Raw genomic sequence first — 8,931 nt, 5'->3', positions numbered from 1 at the left:
ACCTGACGCCAAACCAGTAGCCCAGCGGCGAAGAAATATGTCTCAGGAAAAGGCCGACAAAGTCACCAAACAAACAGCCGGGTTGCTAGAAGCAGGGTTCATCAAAGAAATCGAGTACTCAACATGGCTGTCCAACGTCGTCCTAGTTAAAAAAGCCAGTGGAAGGTGGAGGATGTGCGTTGATTACTCTGACCTGAACAAAGCATGCCCAAAAGATTCTTTCTCCCTCTCCAACATCGACACCTTGGTAGACTTCGCGGCAGGATATCATTTTCTCAGCTTCATGGATACGTACTCTGGCAATAACCAGATCCCAATGCACCGATCTGACGAGAAAAAAACGGCATTCATAACGTCAGGAGGTACTTATTGCTACAAAGTAATTCCCTTTGGGCTAAAAAATGCGGGGGCCACCTATCAAAGATTAATGAGCAAAGTCTTCCACGACTTCATCGGCAAGACAGTAGAAGTGTACGTCGACGACATCCTGGTGAAAACAGCGGAGCCGAACAGACTAATAAACGACCTCCAAGCTGTCTTCAAAGCATTAAGAAAATTTAAGATGAGGCTCAACCCACTCAAATGCACATTCGCTATGGAAGCAGGGAAATTCTTAGGGTTCATGATAACGCAAAGAGGGGTAGGGGCCAACCCGGACAAATGCGAAGCCGTTCTCAAAATGACAAGCCCTGGGTGCATCAAAGACGTGGAATGACTCACTGGGAAACTCACGGCTCTGTCCCAGTTCCTCAGTGCCTCGGCAGAAAGGGCCATCCCATTCTTCAACCTAATGAAGAAAGGGATCGCCTTTGAGTGGACCTCAGCGTGCGAAGAAGCGTTCAGCCACTTCAAAAAGATACTCTCAGAACCTCCCGTACTCAGCAAGCCTAGAGAAGGGGAACCCCTGTACTTATACTTAGCTGTAACCACACAAGCAATGGCAGCAGTCCTTGTCCGAGAAGAGGACAAGACCCAACGCCCAATATACTTCATCAGCAATGTACTCCAAGGGGCGGAGTTGAAGTACAACAAGTTGGAAAAGTTGGCCTACGCCCTACTCACCTCATCCAGAAGGCTAAAGCAGTACTTCCAAGGGCACGTGATCATCCTGAGAACCAACCAATCCATTCGACAAGTCCTCCAAAAACCCAACCTTGCGGGGAAAATGATGGCATGGGTGATAGAGCTGTCCTAATATGATCTGTAATACGAACCCAGGCAGGCAATCAAAGCCCAAGCCATGGCAGACTTCCTGGTAGAGGTCACAGGGGAGGCTCCCGACGTACCGAACACACGGTGGAAGCTCCACGTTGATGGAGCATCCAACCAAATGTTCGGAGGGGCTGGGATCATTCTCGACTTTCCGGTATCCAACTACCAGGTAGAGTATGAGGCCCCGATAGGAGGACTGATATTAGCCAAAGAGGTCGGAGCATCGAGGGTGGAAGTCAGCAGCGACTCCCAGATCGTCACCTCTCAGATAAACGACAGCTACCAAGCTAAAGACACACTACTACAAAAATACCTGGAAAAGGTAAAAGAGCTATGCAAAAGCTTTGAGGAAGTCATAATTCAGCACGTTCCTAGAGAAAGAAATGCCCGAGCCGACCTCCTTTCCAAACTAGCAAGTACCAAACCCGGGACAGGAAACAGATCCTTAATCCAAGGGCTAGCAACTGAACTGGCAATCATCATGTGCGCAGCCCAAACGCCAAACCCCTCCTCTTGGATAGACCCTATCTTCCAATACCTAGAGCATGGAGAAACACCCCTAGACGAGAAGGAAGCACAAGCCACCAAGAAGGAAGCCCCCAAATACGTAATTATACAGGGGCAGTTGTACAAGCGAGGGTTCCGTCAACCCCTACTCAAATGCCTACGCCCCGACCAGACGGACTATGTCCTAAGCGAAGTCCATGAGGGGTGTTGTGGTCACCACATCGGGGGAAGATCGCTGGCAAGAAAAATCATCCGAGCGGGATATTACTGGCCCACAATGATGTCAGACGCCCAGGAGTTCGTCAAAAAATGCAAAATATGCCAGAAAAATGCCAACTTCCACAAAGCCCCACCTGAAGAACTCTGTCTGATGATGGCCCCCCGACCTTTCGTCTAATAGGGAGTCGACCTCTTAGGGCCATTCCCACCTGGGCCTGGGCAAGTGAAATACTTGATAGTAGCCATAGACTACTACACCAAATGGGTAGAAGCAGAATCACTAGCTAGCATATCTTCAACAAATTGTCAAAAATTCATGTGGAAGCAAGTGGTCACCAGGTTTGTAATCCCGGAAACCGTCATATCGGATAATGGGACAGAATTCACCGACAAAAAGTTCAAAGGATTCCTAGCAGGACTGGAAATCAAGCAAAGATTCTCCTCAGTCGAACACCCCCAAACCAACGGCCAGGTAGAGGCAGCCAACAAGGTCATTTTAAAAGGGCTGAAGAAGCGACTTGAAGAAAAGAAGGGCTCATGGGCAGACAAGCTAGCCTTAGTCTTATGGTCCTACAGAACCTCTCCACAATCTTCTACCGGCGAAACCCCCTTCCGACTCACATACGGGGTCGACGCAGTCATCCTAGTCGAAGTCGGGGAGCCGAGTCCAAGGCTACTCCTCGGAGGGGGAAGTGAGGCAGTTGAAAAAGATCTGGTTGACGAAACAAGACAAATGGCACATCTAACAGAAACTGCAATCAAGCAAAGGGTAGTCCTAAGGTACAATGGCAAAGTGCTGAAAAGAAGCCTGGGAGAAGGTGACTTAGTCTTGCGACGCAACGACATAGGGCTGCCAATCCCAGGAGAAGGCAAGCTGGCCACAAACTGGGAAGTCCCTTACAGGATAAGAGAGGTCCTCAGCAAAGGAGGCTACAAGTTAGAGAAATTGGATGGAAGTGAGGTGCCAAGAACATGGAACATGGCAAACCTAAAGAGGTTCTACTCATAAAAAGAATCATCCACGTGATCTGGCAATTCGACGACCTCCAACTATAATTCCCTCTGCATCCCTTTCTTCTATCTTTAGCTTAATTATGTATTGCATCACTTCTTTTAAAAAATACTATAATGTGTATATAATGTCTTTTTGCAAGATTCACGTCAAAATGACAAAACGGCGAAAAATAAACGGTCGACCTCACAGAAACCCGGAACTGATCACCCCGGGGACTAAAGGGACCCAAAGCAAAAAATGGCTCCAAGACAAGCAACAAAAATGAAAAACCAAAAGGCCGCGACGGCCCGAGTAAGCGAAAAACATGTAATAAAAGCAAGGCCACGACGGCCCGAGAAAGCAAACAATAAACAGAACGGCCTAATATAAATAAGAGTGCCAAAATGTTTGTTACAACTTAAAGGCGCCTTAAACAGGCCCCGAGAGAAAAACAAATTACAAAAGAGGTAAAGCAAGAAGCATAAAATCTCTAAGACTTGAAGATATCAACAATCTTCCCGCCTTCAACAGTCTTGAGAGCTCCAACTTGGGAAAGATCGAGATTGGGAGCCAGCACGGCCACCTGAAGCTTAATCCCCTCTTCGGTCAGCTTCACGGCCTCCCGCGCCCCTTTTGCAAGCTCCTTGTTCTTTTTTTTTAGAGCAGCCATCTCCTGACGAGCAGCCTCTACCGAGCTCTCCGCCAACTTCAACTTTTCCTCCAAATCCTTTGACCTTCTTCTCAGCAGCAGTAGTCTCGCCACGAGAGGCATTCAGATCCTTCATCAAGGCGAGGTCCCGATCCAACAGCCTGTTGATCTCTTTGGCGTCCTCCTCAGCCTTCTGCCCTTGCTCAGACAACTTTGTCTTCAGAGACTCCTCCCGAGACCATGAATCTGTCAGGTCTTTTTGGGAGCTCCGAAGCTTCACTTCCATAGCATGATAATTGCCCAAGACAGGCTCCACCTTCTTGGCAATAGCTGCAGCTCGAAGAAGACTGCGGTAGATCCATCTCGCCTGCCCGGAAAGGTCGGCGTCACGGAAAAAGTCTTCGGTGCCTGGGAGTAACTGGGATTCGATGAAGCTCCCAGCATCGAAGTTCTTCTCCATAACCGAAAGTGCCTTCCCAGAATCCTGTTTTCTCTTTTTCGGATTGCCAACAACCTTCAAATCGTCATCATCAAGCCCCAAATCCTCCTTATCAAACGGAGCCTCCGCCTCCACACTTGGGTTCCCTGAGGTGTTCTCAGGGGGGACCTCAACCTTCCCTGGCTGACCTTGGTCGGCTCCGTCAACCGGACCACTCCCCTCCCCGGCATCCTCCTAGTCCTGACTCATTGAAGGAGTCGCCAAGGAGTCGTCACCACCTTCATCATTCCCCTGGATGAGGTTCATCAAGTCAGCCAAGGTCTTCTTCCCACCAGCCATAGAAACTACAAGCAAAAGACAAAGGTATAAGTGATAGAGGAAGCAAAACACTAAAAATGCAAAAAGCAAAGAACTCACCAACATACGACCGGCCGGCCACCCGGTCCCCCATAACCATACGAGGGTTAAGATTTTTATCGCCGAAAATTGCCAACAAGATATCGGCAATATTCTGATCATCCTGACTCAACAAATCATAAGATATTTTTATCAGATAATCGGATCCCGCCCCGAAACTCTAGTAGGTTGGGATCTGCCTTTCTCCCTCGGCAGTAACCCAGAAGGGTTGATGACCTTCAATTGGCCAAACATTGAAGAAAGTAGACTTAAAGCCATGGAAGGAATCCTCAAAAAAGCCAAAAATCCTACGACCTTGTTGGGACCGAAAGGACATATATCCCTTCTTCGTCTTTCCCTGGCGAGAAGGGTTCGTGAGAAGAAAAAGGTAAAGGAAAACATTTACAAAGGTCGGAAGCTCCAGATATTCACAAACCATCTCGAAGCACCGGATGGCAGCCCAGCTGTTCGGGTGCAGTTGCGACGGAGCAACATCGCAACGATTCAGCAAGCCTATAACAAAAGGGGAAAAGGGTAAACGAACCCCTAAGGTCGTGAACATTGGCTTGTAAACCCACAACCAATCGACGACTCGTGGCGCTGCCAGGTTCTTCTGGAAAACACGTTCCCGATTAGCAGGAACATAGACCTAATAAAACGCTTCCTCAGGACCACCTCCACATAAGAGCCCGGCCTGGCGCAAGTCTTGGAGGCCCTCCTCCGTGACCTTGGAAGGGGTGTCCTTCACGTCGGAAGAAACCCAAGCGTAATGATCAACGAAGTTGGCCAGCGGTCGCTGAGCCTGATCCGGAAGAATGAGGCGCTCAGCCATACCTACAGCGGGGGCACCACTTAGTCAGAACGGGAGGTTGGAAACCCGTAAAAGCAGTAAAACAACATTGCAACCAAAACCACTTCCTAAGACACCCCTATACTAACCCAGAACTCAAGAACTAACCCAGAAAAATCCAGTGGCGCCCTCTCTAAAGGAAAAAGCAGCAAGAAGCAAAAGAAACCCAGGCATGCACAAAAACGCACAAAGGTATCAAGGAAACCAGGAAAAAGAAGAGATACGAGAAACTATAACAACGTACTAGGAAATGCAGAACTGGGAAAGTTGAAGGAGAAATTCGAAGAACAAAGCAGCAGCAAGAGCAGGGATGGAAAACAGAAGCAGCGGCAGTTCGAGAAAGTAGGAGAAGAAGAAAAGGAAAGTGGAGAAATAAGGAGTTACGAAAATATAAAGGGACAAAAAATGTAACCGTCAGAAAGAGCGCCAAAAGGCAGGGGCATACCTGTCATTTCGCACAATTTCAAATCATGAAATGATGGGGCATTTAATGCCCCGTGCAGAAACCAAGGAGGCAGCGTCGAAAATGAGACAACCACACGTGTGAGACACGAAACGCCATCAACGAACTCCCAGGAAGAGAGACACATCCCCCGGCAAGTAAGACAAGCGCGCCTAGCCACGAGCTCCAAACCTCGGGACTGGCGCGTTGGGGTACTGTTACGGACCACTACAAAGTCCAGCCTAACTAGCCGCCGGGTCGGGTCACCACCTTTGACCCAGGCCCAAACTACCCTTCACAAAGGAAAACCAACGGGTCGGTCCCAACATCCGACCCGTCCGACACCCGGCTTCTCCACCTGTGCAACCCAGCACGCCCCGCCTAGCAAGCCGGTCGGGTCGGCTCCCTCGGGGCAACACCCGAAGCCCCGACCCGAGGCCCGGGACGACCAGCTCCTCCCACGTGGACAGAGACAGCTCACAAGCATCCTGACCAGTGGGCTAGGTCACCTTTGGGCCCGTCCATCATAGTATATAAGGGGAGAGGTCAGCACTCCCCCCGAGGTACACATCACCTTACCTAGTTTGGCTATCCTTTCGTACAGACACTGACTTGAGCGTCGAAGTGTCGTTGCAGGTGGCCACCCCCTCACATTCGCTCAACCGCTGGTTCTGCCAGTCTCCCGACTGAACCCAAAGATCCATTCCAGGTTGCTCCAGGATCCCCCCTCTATCCTTACACCTCGATCCGATCCGTCGAGCACCCGACCTCGTCAGGTAACGAACAAGAAATTACCTCTGCATTATACTTTTACTTTCATGTTTTCGAAATAAGAAATTAACTTTTCATTGCATGTCATATCTAACACTGAAAAGAGATTTTTTTTTTTTTCTTTCGAAAATGAGTTGTTTATATTGTGTTTTATCATATACTATATCACTTTCTTACTCGGGAATTAACCTGATCCAAAGTAACTCTTGTTTTTTTTTTTTTAATTTCATTGCATGCCATGTTTTCCATTTCCTTTTCTATTAAATTTTTCAATTAAATCTTTTGTGTGTTTGGGCGTTTGCCTAACAAAAATTTGAATGAACTTAATTTTAATGAATTAATTTTGAATAGAAGTGAGTTAGTGCTAATATAATTTATATTTGATAATTCTGTATTAAAATTAATTTTAATAGAATAAATATTATTTAAATAATATTAAGATCACTTTTAGATAAATAAAAAGATAAGATATTAAATTTTAATGTTATCTTTTTAAATTTGTCTACTTTTTTTTGATAATTTTTTTTAGTATGTTTTTTATATAGTATTTTTTTTTATACTCTTAGCTAGCATTCTTTTTTAATATGCTATATATGATTTTTTATTATTATTATTTATGGTTAATTTTTTATTTAATTTATTTTATCTAATGAGATCAATAATTTATATTATAAAAAAATAACAATATATAATACACAAAAATTATAATTATAATGCCAAAACCAAATACAATTAATAAAAAAAGTAAATAATAGAAAAAGAATTTATATAAACAGAAACAATAAAAACTCTATAAACAAAATAATAACATATATGAAGGATAATATTGATTCAAAAAAATAATTTTTTTAGTCAATGATTCAATACTAATAAATAAAAATAAAACAAAAATATTTTGCTTCATATGTATGTGAGTTAAAATATAAAATCATATCTGTGTTTATAAAAAAGAAATAAGTAAAAAATTAAAGTGTTTAAAAAAATTGAACTTGCTTTCCATGTTTGAAACGCTAAACTAAGAGGTCGAAAGTTGAAACTTGAATTTGAAAAATAGTTTATGCTTGGAATAATTTCATTGAGGAGTGAATATTCCGTTGCGTATATCGTTTCCTAATGAGATTGGCTAATAGGCACTTGCCACGTAGGATTTCGCTTTTGGTGTCCTCTATTATCTGCAAGAAAAAATATATATTTATACCGAACTGGTCCACCAAAACATTTAGGATAATTATTAATTAATTATCCTGCATGCATGCTTCTATGTTTTATATAATCTAATGTGAACATTAATTTACTTAGGGTAGAAGAATGTACTACTGGATGTATAAGATTTGGTATGATAATTGAGTAAAGCACACAAGACATTATGCTTGTACTTTTAGTGAATTTTGATATAGTCATAAAGTTCACATTAAAAAGAAGTGTTTATACCTAGACTTATTGTGGTAAAAATGAACATAACTGTAATCACACGAAAAAGAAAATATGGACATATAGATTAAAGAAAATATCCCCACCAATTTGGATCAAGCTTTATTAGAATGGGTCCACAACATTGAAATTTTCCCTCAAGTTGGACTTATGGTCATTAGTGGTATTGTCATCTTATATACGCCAAATTGCGATTGTCAGTGGGAAAAAGAAAATTGATGACGTCCTTCACCAAAAATAAAAATGAAAAAAGAAAAAGTGATGACATAAATCGTCTTCTATTGGTAAGGAAGATTAAAATATAACAAAGTAGAAAATTTAAATTAAATAATATATAAAAAAAAAAAAAAAAAACAAAGCCGGCAGGCTGGACAGCCGCCCCAATAGGCTTTGGACTAGAAATGTCAAATTGAGTTCAATCCACGTGATGGTATTAGGAATTATAAAATAATCTATCCAATTTTAAATAAGCAGATTAAGGTAAATTATTGACCAACCAAGTCACCATCCTCCACGAATATATTTGTCTTATCTTATAGCATTTATGCATTTGTTTTGTTTAATTAGTAGATTAGATGGTTGATAGCCCTAAGTTTTTTTTTTTAATCAATACCTGAATAACCTATGATTACTTTGAAATGGATTTTGATAAAAAAAAAAAAATTTATTAAAACATACGCTTTTATTTCACATTTATTAAGTATTTTTGTCAATAAATTTGATTAAGTTGATCTAAATTTAACAAATTAACTCATACAATCAGCGCATAAATTACACATTTCTTTTTTTTTGTTCTTTTTTTTTCTGCATGTTTTTTTGTCATTGTTATTCTTTTATTGTTGCTGCTATTGCTGTATTTTTTATTTCTTTTTTTCTTTTTCTTTCTAGTGATTTTGTAGCATTATGTATTTTATTTTATTTTATTTTTTTTTCTTCTTGTTAAGAGGGTAAAATATGAATTATGAGAAAGTAAAACAAGAAGGCGAAAATAAATAAGAAAAGAAAAAAAATGATGATGATG

The sequence above is a fragment of the Arachis hypogaea genome, chromosome 19, assembly GCF_003086295.3.
Source record: "Arachis hypogaea cultivar Tifrunner chromosome 19, arahy.Tifrunner.gnm2.J5K5, whole genome shotgun sequence".
NCBI classification, from domain to species: Eukaryota; Viridiplantae; Streptophyta; class Magnoliopsida; order Fabales; family Fabaceae; genus Arachis; species Arachis hypogaea.
This window is presented reverse-complemented; position numbering follows the sequence as displayed.